Below are 15,477 nucleotides of genomic sequence, written 5' to 3' on the forward strand. Positions count from 1 at the left end.
CTATATTCCAACTCCTGATCCTCTTTTTTCCCCCTTGATTCTGTGATTTAGATCAAGTTTCTGTAACCTCTCCAAATCTTTGTTTTCTAAGGGGATTGGAATATTTGCCTCACCAGGCAATGATGACAGTCATACAAGGTAACGTAGAAAGGGCCCAGCAAAATACATTGCAGAGAGCTGGAGAACTCCGTTTTTGTCCTTCTCCTTCCATCTCGATCTCTTTACCCCTTTCTTTGGCAGCTTCTCTCTCTCAAGGGAAAACCAGTTTTCTGGTTGGATTCTCAAGTGGCACCACTGTACAGTGACAAAGACACGGGCCCAGAGCGGGTAGACACACTCCAGGTCTCTGGGTCAGTTCCTCTGATCTTGGGTCCTGCCTCAATAGCCCCGAGGTTCCCTCTGTTCACCTGTAAAATGGAACTAAGAACACCTGAGTTGTCGAATGCATATTCAAATGCATGTTATCTCCTTTGAGCTGTGTGCGTGCTAAGTCGCTTCAGTTGTGTCCAACTCTGGGACCCCATGGACCATAGCCCACCAGGCTCCACTGTCTATGGGATTCTTCAGGCAAGAATACTGGAGTGGGTTGTCATGCCCTCCTGCAGGGGAGCTTCCCCACTCAGGGATCAAACCCACATCTCTTATGTCTCCTGCACTGGCAGGTTCTTTACCACTAGCACCATCTGGGAAGCCCATCAATATCGTTTACACATTTTAAAGTCTTTCACAAATTTTAGAGATCAGGATTATTTTGGACAAACCTGGTCCCATTTCCCTCCTTGTCAAATGAAAGAGTTAGATTAAAAAATGCCTAAAGCCCCCTTAAATGCAAAAACTGTAGCAAACTGAGAAATGACAGTGACCTTCAAAAGCCTCTGTGGAGAGAACTGAATCCTTCTTTACAGAGTGTATTTGTCCTGTGGCCAGAAGAATAGATTCCTCATCTCTGGACCCCATGACCAAGGTGGCTGTTTATTATCCAGTTAGAGGCTTCTTCTAGTTCTAGTTTGGAAGTATATAGAGAGCTCTGTCTTTTCAATAATGAAAACAAATGAGTCAGAACGTGCCCGAGGTGTGACAGAGGTGCTGGGGAAGAGGTGTTTGGTTGGGTATCATGGAGACTTCATGGTGCTTCTTTGTTTAATAATGACCTGAAAAGGCTGCATTTGCAAATACAGGAGTAAGCCAGAGATACAAAAGTTTGTGGCGTCAGCAGTTTACAGGAAGTTAACAAAAGTGTAGCCAAACCATAGAATTTGGATATTACTGAAATCTTGAAGGGACTTCCCTGGCAGTACAGTGGTTAAGACTCCAGGCTTCCACTGCAGGGATTGTGGGTTCTATCCCTGGTCTATGCAGGTAACTAAGATCCTGCATGACTCACGGTGTGGCCAAAAACAAAAATCTTGGAGCTTGGGAGTCTGGCCAAGGATGAACAAACATTCCAGAGCCTTTGCAGTTTCTTCAGTAAGACTTCCCCAGGCAAACACAGCGTCTTCATACAAGGAAGATCCCAAGAGGAAAGATGGATACTTCAAGTGACTCTCAAAGCTCTGGCTTTGCCCAGAAGATCTATTTCCAAGCCCTTAGGAGAGAGGGGTCAACTTCACTTGGGGCCTTTACCCATTCTCCAAGCCCATGGCTTCAGGAGAAAGATGCATAAACACATTACAAAGTTGGGAATTCTTCCTGGAGAAGGAAATGGCAACCCACTCCTGTATTCTTGCCTGGGAAATACCATGGACAGAGGAGCCTGGCAGGCTACAGTCCATGGGGTCGCAAAAGAGTCAGACACGACTTAGCTGCTTTGCTAAACAACATCAGCCCATGGGGTATCATTTTTTAGCAATCATTTGTGAAACACTTAAAATTTTATAATAAAAATTTGATATTTTTTAAGAGTCAACAAAAAAAGTTGGGAATTCTTGCTTTGTAATCAAGCTGCAAGGGATCCTGTATTGTACAAGTATCAGTGGTTAACCACATATTACCACTAACTTTTCAAAAATATAGGTGTTTGGTGGGGGAGCACCAGGAAGACAGATCTGATCTCTGTTATGACTGGACCCATGTAATAATTGGGCTTCCCAGGTGGCACTAGTGGTAAAGAACCCGCCTGCCAATGCAGGAGATGTAGGAGACATAAGACATGTGAGTTCAGTCCCTGGGTCTGGAAGGAGGAAGGCATGGTAACCCACTCCAGTATTCTTGACTGGAGAATCCCATGGACAGAGGAGCCTGGTGGGCCTGGTGGGCTTGCAGAATCGGACACAACTGAAGCGACTTTGCACGTACACGTGGAATAATTAGTCATTGAATTAGAGAAAGTTAAGCTGGAAGGGACCTTGGCCATCACCCATGACAGTCCTTTGGTCAACAAACAAGGCAAGAGTCTGCAACATGTAAACAGTACTTCATTTGGAATTGTGGAAATGTGGGTGACCACCACTTTCTAAATTTTTGCTTTTCAAATAAAAATACAAAAATGAGAAACCAGAAAAAAAAAAAAAAATGAGAAACCAGGAAAGTGATTTGCCTGAGGCCCCATAGCAGTGTCAGGACAGAACCTGCCAAGCCCCACTGTCAATTTTTGTTCCTCTGCTTGTCCCCAAAGGATTCCACCCAGGGCTAGACCTGGGTTTGCAAAAAGATCCTTTACAATAAGAACAGAATCATGCCTCCAATGAGACTCCACAGTTTAAAACCTAAAATGATCAGCATTTTCCAGTCATCCAGGGACAGGGGAGCCTGGTGGGCTGCTGTCTATGGGGTTGCACAGAGTTGGACATGACTGAAGTGACTTAGCAGCAACAGTAGCAGTAGGTTCATTTTATAAACATCTTCTGTTGAATACCAAGGAGTCTCACTCTGTGTTGGTCTTGTTGCCGTTGTTTAGTCGCTCAATTGTCTCCGATTCTTTGTGACCTTATGGACCACAACCCACCAATCTCCTCTGTCCATGGGATTCTCCAGGCAAGAATACTGGAGTGGGTTGCTATTTCCTTCTCCAGGGGATCTTCCTGACCCAGGCATTGAAATCGGGTCTCCAGCATTAAAGGCAGATTCTTTACCGCTGAGCCACCAGGAAGCCACCTCACTCTGGCGAATGTTAAAAGTAAAATGTCAGTTGTACGCCAGTCTCTCCAAACACACCTGGTTTATGGGGTTAAACCTGCCCACTGAAGGAGGCTGTGCAAAATGGAACCTGTGTTTGATTTTCTTAACCCACAGCCCACGTAGCCCGTCCACTTGAGGAAAGAGAAACGCTGCTAATGGGTGTTAAAAGCAGTGTGAATGCTGGCCCCCGCACAGGCTCCCTGTGACAGCTTTTGTTCCCATGGTCTCTTCAATAAGTATGACTCAGTCCGCTGTTCAGGCCCCGCTTCCCCAAGCTGGGAGCTGACTTCGGCACTTGCTCTGCAGGGCCTGTCATGCATGACTCAGGGGGCATGTTGCGGCGGGGTGGTGGGACCCTGATTGAGTTACCTCCCCTCTCCCTTGCTGATCCCCTTTCTGTTCTTCTGAGCTCCAAGACCCCCACCCTTCCCACCTTTCAAAATGCTCACCCATTAATACAAATGGTGTCCCCCTACCACCCCATTTTTTAAAATATACTCTACACATATCCTGACAGTGCCAAAGCTTTTTTTCTCACTCACCTACTCATCCTCAGAATTGGTAGTCTCCAGCATAGGCAAAGTAAGCATGATACCCTGAAGGCTAAGTCAAGGTCAACATGGGTTCCTGTGAGCAAGGAAAACAAAAGACAGGAAAAGCCTTGCAACCAGCTTGCCTCATGTCAGTGCTTGTTAGAGCAAGAACACTATCCTCACCATGCAGAGGGGACGTGTCATCAGGGCCAGCCCACACTTGTGGACTTGTTTTGGCTCTAAGAGTCAAGAGAGGAACTTAAATTGGGAGGCATGTGATTTTGAACCCAAGGGGATGGCATGGTGTCCTGGCACTTTCTGTCTCGAGAGCAGCAAGAAGCATTGAAGGAGAAGCGTGTCTCCTTCCCCTGAGACAGAGGAGGCCACACCCCCTCAAGGAGACACAAGGCAGAGAACTACATGCTCACAGGACTGCCTATCTAGTCTCAGGCTTGAAGGGGATTCATTCCAGAATCCTACGCCAAAAGAGATCCAAAAAAGTCTAGAGCACAAAGTTGCCATGAGCTCTTCATGGATGGGGTTGTTCCTGTTGGAGGTTTGTTCTATCAGATGTTCAAGATGAAGGCAGTGGTTCGGATAAAGAGCTACCAGGCCAAGCCAGTGAGTCACCCTTAATTTGGGGATGGGCTGCCTGTCCCCAAAGTCTATTGTTTACTAGGACAATTCAGAGACAGTGTCCATTGCTTTCTAATCCATTGTCAAGTTTTCTCTCCCTCCTTTCTTTTCATGGGATTTGCTCAGTCATGTCAGACTCTTTGTGACCCCATGGACTGTAGCCTACCAGGTTCCTCCATCCATGGGATTCTCCAGGCAAGAATACTGGAGTGGGTTGCCATTTCCTTCTCCAGGAGATCTTCCCGACCCAGGGATTGAACCCAGGTCTCCTGCATTGTAGGCAGACGCTTTACCGTCTGAGCTACCAGGGAAGTCTAAGGAAGGAAGGGCCCAGCTTGGACTAATTGTACGTGTTGACCTATGAATTGTTCTTGTTGCTGTTTAGTCGCTCAGTCTTGTCTGACTCTTGGAGACTCCATGGACTCTCCTCTGTTCATGGATTTTCCATGCAGGAATACTGGAGTGGGTTGCCATTTCCTTCTCCAGGGAGTCTTCTGGACCCAGGGCTCAAACCAGTGTCTCTTGCATCTCTTACATTGGCAGGCAGATTCTTTACCACTGTGGCCACCTGGGAAGCCCTGTGAGTATGAATAAGCAAAGTCCCTAGTGCATTCATTCACACATTCACAACCTCTCTCTCTCTCTCTCTCACACACACACACACACACACACACATGCACTCATGCTTTGGTTACCACAACACAGTCTCCATGTGTACCCTGTAATGGCAGTTTACATCAAGATCAAAGCTTAAGTAAAAGAGGCACTTTGGTCACAGGATTGTTCTAAGGTGATGCTGCTTTGAAGGTATGATCTCCCACTATTCATCTGCTTGAGGATGACTAGCCTTCAAGTGCCTACTCATGAAACATCATCAATCACATAGACCTTCAAAGTGTGGCCTTGGAATAAGTTTCCCAAATAGGAGCAAGAAAGCATCCACAGAAAAGAACCTGCTGTTGAGAATAGAGCAAGAAAAAGAAGGCATCCCACACCTGTCATCGCCACAGTCAATAGCCTTGTAGATGTAGATGACACAAACCGCAAAGATGCTGGTCCAAAGACAGGATTTGCAGGATCACATATCCAAACTAAGGGAAGATTCAGGAAGCAACTGAACTCAAGGTCAACTCAAACTAGGCATTTAGACATGGCCAGGGACTCCTGGCTCTGCCCGTCTGCCTCTCTGGCTCTCATTGCATGTTGGCTTCATTCTTTCAGAACAACTTCTCCAAAAGCCAGGGGCATTGCCACTAACTGTGTCGAGTTTTCATCCACAACCTTCTCACCCACAAGGGAAATCCTCACTCCCTAAGCCAAAGTTTGAAAAATGCCAAAGAAAACTAATTGGTCTGGCTAAGGTCATGTGTCCATTTCTGGGCCACTGACTCATTTGAAAAGACCCTGATGCTGGGAAAGATTGAAGGCAGGGGGAGAAGGGGGATGACAGAGGATGAAATGGTTGGATGGCATTACTGACTCAATGGCCATGAGTTTGGGTAAACTCTGGGAGTTGGTGATAGACAGGGAGGCCTGGCATGCTGCAGTCCATGGGGTCGCAAAGAGTCAGACACAACTGAGCGACTGAACTGAACTGAACTGAACCTCCTGACCAACAGGGCGGGTGCCATTTTGCCCTAGCGAGGGTGTCCTGCATCCTATCTGTGGTCCAGACAGGAGAAGGAGATGGTCTCCCATGATGGCCAGCCTCCACTAGAACCAGCTGGTTGCCATGGAAGGAGGACTAGCTCCCCACAAAGAAAACTAGGGAAATTCTGAAGAAGGGGAAGGAGGTATTGAAGGCAGACAAAACAATGGAGGTCCCCCTGCAGTAGTCTTGCCAACTTTGATCATACAACAAAGTTACATCTGCTGGCAGGTGTGTGTGTCTGTTGGGAAGATAATTCAATTTGAGGAATGGAGGGAAATGGTGACATCTAAAGTGCTTGGGAATTGACGATGTAGAATTATGTTACAGCCAAGGATTAAATACAGCTTTGCAGAAAGGACGGGTTGTAAGGTCATAAATTATATGTCCATAAATCATTTACATACTGTTGAACTGCTTGACAACAGTTATTATATGAAGGAGGAGATGACTGAGTTTGACTTCCTGGTCATGCAGCCAAGCTTGTAGGATTTCCCAGACCAAGTCACCTGCTTACTGGTCTTTCTTTCCTGGACTTGAAGACAATGTCACTAATAGTGGTGACACTAAAAGTGATTTTTAGTGGAATCACTAAAAGTGATTTTCTTTCATATTTATTTATTTATTTGGCCACACCATGCAGTACTTGGAAATTCTCCATCCAGGGATCGAACCCATGCCCCCTGCAGTGAAAGCCCAGAGTCTTAACCACTGGATCATCAAGGAAGTCCCATCCTCGATTTTCAAGAATGACATTTTTATTGTACTGCCTATGTCTGAAATTTTAAAGCCAAAGTGCCCTTTTGTCACGAGTGAACGTTGTTTTTAGAGTAAATGACTATTTTCAATTCTGCCTCTTCAGTCTCTAGACTACACTTTGCTCTTGTTCAAAAGGAGTCTTAATGCTTTAATACTGTGTATCTGGTGTATAATCAGAACCTACCAAAGATGCCCAGGTCCTAATCTGAAAACCTGTGAATGTGTTGATTTACAGAACAAAGGAGACTCTGCAAATGTGATTAGGTTAAGGACCTTGTGATGGGCAAATGATCCTAGGTTACCTGGTTGCCTATCACATGGGGTCTTATAAGAGGGTGACAGGAGGGTCTGGGTCAAAGAAGGTGATGTGATGTCAGAAGTATGGCTCACATGGAGAGTGATAAAGATGTTATTCTGCTGGCTTTAAAGATGGAGGTAGGGACCAGCAAGCTAACAAACAGTTTCTAGAAGCTGGAAAAGAGAGGGAAAGAGTTTCTGAAGGAATGCAGCCCTGTGTATCTGTGTCTGTGCTCATTCATTAAGTTGTGTCTGATTCTTAGCAACCGTTCCTCTGGCCATGGGATTCTCCAGGCAAGAATACTGGAGCGGGTTGCTATTTCCTTCTTCCTTCTTCAGGGGATCTTCCTGACCCAGGGATCATACCCACATCTCTGCATTGGCAGGCAGATTCTGTACCCCTGAGCCACCTGGGTGGCCCACACAATACAAAACTACTCAGTAAAAAGAAAGAAGGGACTGTTGATAAACACAACAACCTGAATGAATCTTGAGGGCATTATACATAGTGAAAAAAAGAGTCAATGCCAAAAGATTCCTGTATGATCCCAATATGTAACATTCTTACAAGACAAAACTGTAGAGATAGAGAACAAAGCAATAGTTGCCGAAATGAAGGGTAACACAAGTGAGTTCTTTCATGGTGCTGGAACAGTTCTGCATTTTGATTGGGGAGATAGTTACACAATCATACGCATGGGATAAGAGTGCATAGGACTACACACACAGAGACACACACAAATCCCTGTGGAAAATGGTGAAAATGGAATTAGGTCTATTGTCCACTCACAGCAGTAAACCGATGTCAGTTTCCTGGTTTAGATATTTCAGCATCACAGGAAGATGGATCAAGGGTACTTGGACTCTGTACTACTTTTGCAACTTCCTTTGAGTCTACAATTATTTCAAAATAAGAAATTTTTTAAAAGCTACCAACTAAAATTCATCTGTCTCATGATATTTCTTTTGTCCCCAAGAACTTCCTCACCACTCAAATAGTTCTGGGTCCATTTCCATTATTGTTTAAACACCTCATGGTTCCCCCATCACTTTTAGACATCTGCTCAGGATGGGGAGATGATGCTAGTAACTGACAGCAGAGAATAGAAAACTCACCTCCTCCCAGATCTCTAGTGCTGTGCAACACTCCATGCCTGCCTTCTCCCTCAACAACCACCGGGAGCATCATTTCCTGGTATATAGTGAGATTGGCTGTGTTTATGAGACACACTGGACATGTGAGAGCCTGGCTTTCTTCTGTTTCCTCTGCCAACTCTGGATGAGGGAGGGGAAATGTCCAGTAAACAGAATGGAGAAAGGAGAAGCCTTTGTTGTGGGGGGAGATCTGGGGGAAGGGAAGAGACAGATGGTTAAGATTAAGATGGGTAAAATAGGTGCTTTAACTTAATAGAAAAAAGCACAGACTTGGAGTATTATCTGAATTCATCCATTTATTCAGCAAACATCTTTATCTGTTCAAACTGCTGTAACAAAAGAACCATAGACTAGGTGGCTTAAACATCAAACATCTATTTCTCACAGTTCTGGAGGCTGGGAAGTCTGAGAATAGGGTGTCTGCAGTCTGGTTAGAACCTGCTTGCTGTTCACAGTTGTCTTCTCCCTGTGTCCTCACGTGGTGGTGGAATAGTAGTAATTCCTCTAATATCTCTATTATAAGGATGCTAAACCCATTACTGGGGCTCTACCCTCATGACCTAATCACCTCCTAGAGGACTTGGCTTCTAATTCCATCACTTTGGGCATCTGCACAGTTCTGTAGAGCTCAGACCAAATGAAGTATGGAAGGTGAAAATTCTTTATGTATTCCTGTTCATTTTTGCTTTATATTTTTATTTCATTGTGTTTTGATATGTTCATTATTATATCTTCTTGGTAAATTGTTTTCTTTTAAAAATCATTCTTTATCATAATCATATTTTTATTTTTTTCTTCAAATCCAGCTAGTTTGTTATTTTATATACTTGTATCAACTGTCTTTCATTTAGTAATGGTCTGATTTGCGGTTTTCCCCTTATCTTCAACTTTTCTAATATTTTAGTTTTATTTCTTGTAAAATACATAGAACTGGTTTTTTAAAAATTGAATCCAAAGGTTTTTCTCTTTTAACAGGCAATTTAAGATTTTTTTTTAATTTATTAAGACTTCTAATATATTCAGTATGTTTCTACTATATTATTGTATATTTGGAAATCCATTTTCCCTTTGTTTTTTTCCTGGCTTATTGTCTTTCACTGGATTGACTGTGTTTCTTTAATTTCCTCCTCTTTTACCCTCCTACTTTAGAAGTTATACATTACAGTTCTATTATTTTAGTGACTTACCTCATCTTTAACACGTTACTTGATTTGAAAAGTCTGCTGCTGCTGCTGCTAGTGCTAAGCCGCTTCTGACCCTGTGCGACCCCATAGATGGCAGCCCACCAGGCTCCCCCGTCCCTGGGATTCTCCAGGCAAGAACACTGGAGTGGGTTGCCATGTCCTTCTCCAATGCATGAAAGTGAAAAAGTGAAAGTGAAGTCACTCAGTCGTGTCCAACTCTTAGCGACCCCATGGACTGCAGCCTACCAGGCTCCTCTGTCCATGGGATTTTCTGATTTGAAAGTTTAGCATTAGCCAACATCTTTGTCCTCCTCCCCAAAGTGGAAGATAGGACACCTCAGCTCCAATCTTTGACTGTCCATCTTCCAAGCTATTACAGGCAAGCATTTTAATGTCACCTTGTTTTAAAAATTCTCCCTCCCAAATTTAGCCTAGTATTAAAAGAATTATCATCTTCGATTTCTCATATCTTTCCCCTGCCCACTCTCACATTTACATATTTGAAATAGACTCTTTATGGTCCTGGAATTATTCTGTTAACCCCAGGTCTTGCTTTTCTTTTTATATATATATATATATATAAATATATTTATTTTAATTGGAGGCTAATTACTTTACAATATTGTATTGGCTTTGCCATACATCAACATGAATCCGCCACAGGTGTACACGCGTTCCCCATCCTGAACCCCCCTCCCACCTCCCTCCCCATACCATCCCTCTGGGTCATCCCAGTGCACCAGCCCCGAGATCCTGTATCATGCATCGAACCTGGACTGGCGATTCGTTTCACATATGATATTACACATGTTTCAATGCCATTCTCCCAAATCATCCCACCCTCACCCTCTCCCACAGAGTCCAAAAGACTATTCTATACATCAGTGTCTCTTTTGCTGTCTTGTACACAGGGTTATTGTTACCATCTTTCTAAATTCCATATATATGCGTTAGTATACTGTATTGGTGTTTTTCTTTCTGGCTTACTTCACTCTGTATAATAGGCTCCAGTTTCATCCACCTCATTAGAACTGATTCACATGTATTCTTTTTTATGGCTGAGTAATACTCCATTGTGTATATGTACCACAGCTTTCGTATCCATTCATCTGCTGATGGACATCTAGGTTGCTTCCATGTCCTGGCTATTATGAACAGTGCTGTAATGAACATTGGGGTACATGTGTCTCTTTCAATTCTGGTTTCCTCGGTGTGTATGCCCAGCAGTAGGATTGCTGGGTCATATGGCAGTTCTATTTCCAGCTTTTTAAGGAATCTCCACACTGTTCTCCATAGTGGCTGTACTAGTTTGCATTCCCACCAACAGTGTAAGAGGGTTCCCTTTTCTCCACACCCTCTCCAGCATTTATTGCTTGTAGACTTGGATAGCAGCCATTCTGACTGGCGTGAAATGGTACCTCATTGTGGTTTTGATTTGCATTTCTCTGATAATGAGTGATGTTGAGCATCTTTTCATGTGTTTGTTAGCCATCTGTATGTCTTCTTTGGAGAAATGTCTGTTTAGTTCCCTGGCCAGGTCTTGCTTTTCAAATCTATGATTTTTGTCTGCTGAGCCTTCTCCACAGGTGGCTTGTTAATCTGCATGGTTTGTAATTTTGAATTGTGTGTTTGTATATGTGAAGAGTGGGGATTCCCACTTCATTTCTGATTGAATTCTTCCCCCTCAGCAAAGAGTTTTGTTTTTTCCTCTGCCAGAATCACTTGTCACCATTTCTGCATTTGTTTTCATTGATTTATTTTTAGTCGTGCCGCCACCATGGCATGTAGGATCTTAGTTCTTTGACTAGGGATCAAACCCGCAGCCCCAGCAGTGAAAGTGAGGGGTCCTAACTGCTCGACCACCAGGGAAGTTCTTGAATTTGTTTGTTTTAATTACTTGTATTAGAATTCTTGGTGTACATTACTAGAATGGCACAGGCTTTGGTTTCTAAGAAAAAAGTCTTTCTTTCTTTTTTTAATCGGGCCCCAGACAGAGGTCAAGCTTTCTCACCTCTCTGGGCTGGTAAACGGTGTTCCCAGGGCCCATCTCTATTTATTCTCTGTGCTCCACCCCTGCCTTGAAAGGATCTGGACCCAGAAGTCACCCTCTGCGTGTGTTCATCCCCAGGACCTGGGGTCTCCACAGTGTCAGCCCCCACTCATCTACTCTGGCCGTGAGTCCTTCCATTTGTGATACCTAGGAATCGCCTCTCGACGTTGGCTGTGATAAGATTTTTCTGTTATATTCTGTCCGGCATTTCTGCATATTTGGAGCAGGGCGGGCCAGATCTATACTAGATCAGTCTCACTATGACTGTAAATCAGCCGATCTCACGTTCTTAACCCTGATGGAAGCCCACTTTCATTCTTTTCAGTGAGTAAACGTCACTGAGCCAATGAGATCAGAGGGCTACGGTGCAGACTGAAGATCTGCCCTGCCCTCCCAGAAGGTGACACCCAGAGAAGGAGAAAGCCTTGAATCAGGTAGCCTGAGGAATAAGTGTAAATTTGCAACCTTAGCTAAGGAAAGGCATGTTATTGTGTCCCAACTGAGGCCTGATTCAGCCAGCAGTCAGGAGAGAAGCAGCCCAAATGTCACAAAGGCTGGAGGACCAGGCACCCGATGTGATCCAACCCTACAGGTGTGGGAATGGGTGGCAGGGGCAGGATTTCCCCTGGCACGATGCCCTAAAATACTGCAAAATACCCTCACAGATGATGCCATATATGCGATGAACAAAAAAAGAAAAAGGATGTGAAAGACTTGTCTGTGGAACACTGCACCTGGTATACTTTGACTGGCAGGATGGAGGGGAAAAAAAAGAACTGTGTTTCTTTTGTCTTATGGGTCTAGGACTGGGGATTTCTTCTCCTTCCAGATGATGACCACAAGAAAGGGTCCTCGATTATTCTCCAAGTACAACATTTTGGTTATTCAAATAGCCCGGGGGGTGATGAAGGATGGGTGCCTGCATGCGTGCTAAGTCGCTTCAGTCGTGTCTGACTCTTTGGGACCCTATGTACTGTAACCCACCAGGCTTCTCTGTCCAGGAGATTCTCCAGGCAAGAATACTAGAGTGGGTTGCCATGCCCTCCTCCAGGGGATCTTCCTGACCTAGAGATCGAACCTATCTCTCTTACATCTCCTGCATTGGCAGTCAAGTTCTTTACCACTAGTGCCACCTGGGAAACCCGAAAGATAGGTGGGGAGGATGTTTTACAGGAAAGAGCCATGGGAGAACCACAGCCCAGCTCTTTCTCCAACTTCCTGATGGGACTACGGTCAGGGGCACCTGGCACCAGGCCCCTTCTCTGTAAGGTGAAGAGAGCTCTGGGTCTGGAAGGACCCTTCTACATCTAATGTTCAAGGTGCCTCCCCAGGGGAAATGGGGTGCTGGGGAGGCCCAGCCACCCTGCTCCCCCAGGGTCCCCAGTGAACTACCCCTATTCATGGGGCTATGGAGCAGCCTCCCAGCTCACCTCCGCAACACCCCCCCACTTCCTGTCACTGGTGACCCCGTGATCCAACACCCTCCCTTAGTAATTCTTCTCGTCTTCAAATCCATCTTGGCAGCCAGCTCAGCCCTTTTGTGCCAAGAAAACACAGTGTCTGAGTCATGAGTGTGAGTGTGCACCTTCTCGGTGTTTACCAACCTACCCACGTCAGGTGGTGGGGAGCCCGGGCCTGGTCTCCCTTCGGAACTTCCATTTATGGACACAGACTGCTGACCAACCCTTTGCAGGCCTGTACTAATCCAGGGCTGGCCTCAAGCCTTCTCCCTCCTCCAGTTTTGCTGACCCAGTTTATAAGCCTGCAGGCAGGGCAGATGGAGTTGAAAAGTCAGAGCCTGCAGCAGTCAGGAGCCCCAGCTTCCCAGGGCCTCATTCCCCTCCCCTTTCCCCCACCCCGAGCTCCTCTGGGCCAACCAGTTCTTCCCTTTCCACTTCCGGGGCGTGATTCGCCCAGAGGCTCCCTCTCAGCATGGCAGGTATGTGTCATTTCCTTATTGCTCTGAGACCCAGGCTTTGAGCGTGTCCCACCCCCGCTACCTCCAAGACCCCTCTGATCTGATTGAACAGGACTGAAAGGGTTGGACCTTCAAGCCCACTGCAGCATCCTGGTAGGGATTTATTTTTGGAGTGAATTTATCTATCACCTATGGGAGAGGCGGTCTGTGTTTTCCACTGGGAAGTGTTTGGGAAAAGCAGGGGCCTGGGACAGTGGGCTTCATCTTGTTCTCTGCCACCCCCACCCCCACCTCCATCCCCACACCCTCCCCACCAGTCCCCAGAACTGTTCCACTTTCTCCTCACCTTCCCACCAGTGATGCATCCTTTGGTCTTGTGGGCAACCCTGATGCGGCAGCCTGCCACTCCCTGGGAAGGCCAGCAGAGTGATGCTAGGCGCTATGACTGGGCAGGAAGGATCCAGCCTCAGAAGTCCATCCCCGGCCTTCCTGGTTAGAGCAGGATGGGAGAGACCAGCAAGCAGGCAAAGAGCCATTCCCGTGTGAAAACTGGAACTGCTTGGTGGAAATGAGGTTCCATCATGCGGACATGGCACCGCTCTATAGGCACTGTCCCACCTCTCTGTGACCTGTGATGCCTGTGATGCCCACGCGGCCAGAGTTCAGCCAGGAATCCTTGTGATGTGGGCTCCAGAGGCAGGTCTTCTGAGGAGAGCAGCCATCCTGCTGCTCACAGTGGGAAGTGGGGAAAAGGGCAGGGTCCCATTGACCTCAGGGAAGTCTCCCTGTTGGCAGAGGGACCAGTATTGGGCCAGCACAGTCTAGGAGGCCATGGTACTTCTGTGGTCTCGGACCCAGTTCTGAGGGCCCCATCTCCATATAATGGTACAAAGCTTGCTGGAAGGATCTAGGGAGATGAAGGAGCTGAAGGTCGTGTCTCACGAGAAATGTCTGAAGGACTGGTGAACCCCTGGAGGAGCAGGTGAGCTGCTCTCTGCTACCAAAAGGCTGTTCCATGAAAGTGAGATGCACTTTGTCAAGTGGAGGTCCGGGAGACAGACTCAGAAAGTTACAGAACAGTGTATCTGGGCTGACTGGAAACAAACGCCTGCCTATAATGAGAGCTTTGAATAGTGTGAACAGACTGCTCACAGTTTGAGATAGTGAGCTTCTTATTGCTAGAGGAATTCAAGCAGAAGTTGGCCAAGACGGAGCTTCTGCAACTGGGCTAAAGCTCAGGCTGCAGGATTGTTCCACTCTCACCTCCAGGAGTCTCTGATAGGGTCTAGCTCTGCCTGTCTTCCAAACCCACAACACTCTTGCAGCAAATCTCCATCTTTCTCATCGTCGGAATCCTCCCCTGAGCGAGACAGAGGCCCATAGTCTGGCCTGTGCTCTGGCCTGGGTTGGCACTAGTGGTAAAGAACTGCCTGCCAATGCAGAAGACACAAGAGACATAGGTTTGATTCCTGAGTTGGGAAGATCCCCAGAAGGAGGGCATGGCAACCCACTCCAGTATTCTTACCTGGAGAATCCCATGGACAGAGGAGCCTGGCAGGCTACAGTCCACAGGGTCACCAATAGTCGGACATGACTAAAGCAACTTAACACACACACCAGCCTGGGGTGGGCTGGGTGACAGCTCTTGGCAGAGCCCCCAGAAAAGTCTGCCATGTGTTGAGCCAGTCCAGTCACCAAGCGTTTCTGTGACACATGTCTGTGAATTCTTACTGGTCATCTCACCCACCCACCAGTCCTGTGGGTCAAGATTACTCTCCCTCAGGCTGCAGATGAGGAAGTAAGGAGATATCCAGGCCACTGCAGAGCTAAGATTAGGCCCAGAGCCTGGCCTGCTCTTTCTGACGCTGTTCATGGGGCGCCTGCATGCTGTACATCCTACACGCAACCTCAAGTCAAATCCTTAAGGCAAGTCTGAAACATCTGTGTTATCAACTCATTGCACAGAGGAGGAAACCGAGGCTCAGAATAGATGGAACTGTGCCTGGGACACAGCTAGTAAGGGACAGAGCTGTGCTGCTAGCATATCCACCAGGAGCTGTAGGGACATCCCGTGGACTTGCCGGAGGGAGCCTCAGGCAGCTACCTGCATGTACTCCAGGGTTCAGGACCGAGCAGTTCAATTCCATACTCCTGAAGGTGTGACCTTCTCCATAGATTCC

At 46.4% G+C, this 15,477-nt stretch overlaps 1 protein-coding gene across 5 annotated transcripts in view; it reads left to right on the forward strand.

Annotated features, from left to right (window-relative positions):
• The window catches only part of PTK2B (protein tyrosine kinase 2 beta), a 138,287-nt gene that overhangs the window by 27,024 nt on the left and 95,786 nt on the right, over positions 1 to 15,477 (forward strand). For 3 of the 5 annotated variants that reach the window (XR_009495482.1, XM_059889217.1, XM_059889219.1), the window contains exon 1: positions 13,295 to 13,450. The gene's annotated coding sequence lies outside the window, so the exon portion shown is untranslated. 5 annotated transcript variants of the gene reach the window in all.

The sequence above is a fragment of the Bos taurus genome, chromosome 8, assembly GCF_002263795.3.
Source record: "Bos taurus isolate L1 Dominette 01449 registration number 42190680 breed Hereford chromosome 8, ARS-UCD2.0, whole genome shotgun sequence".
NCBI classification, from domain to species: Eukaryota; Metazoa; Chordata; class Mammalia; order Artiodactyla; family Bovidae; genus Bos; species Bos taurus.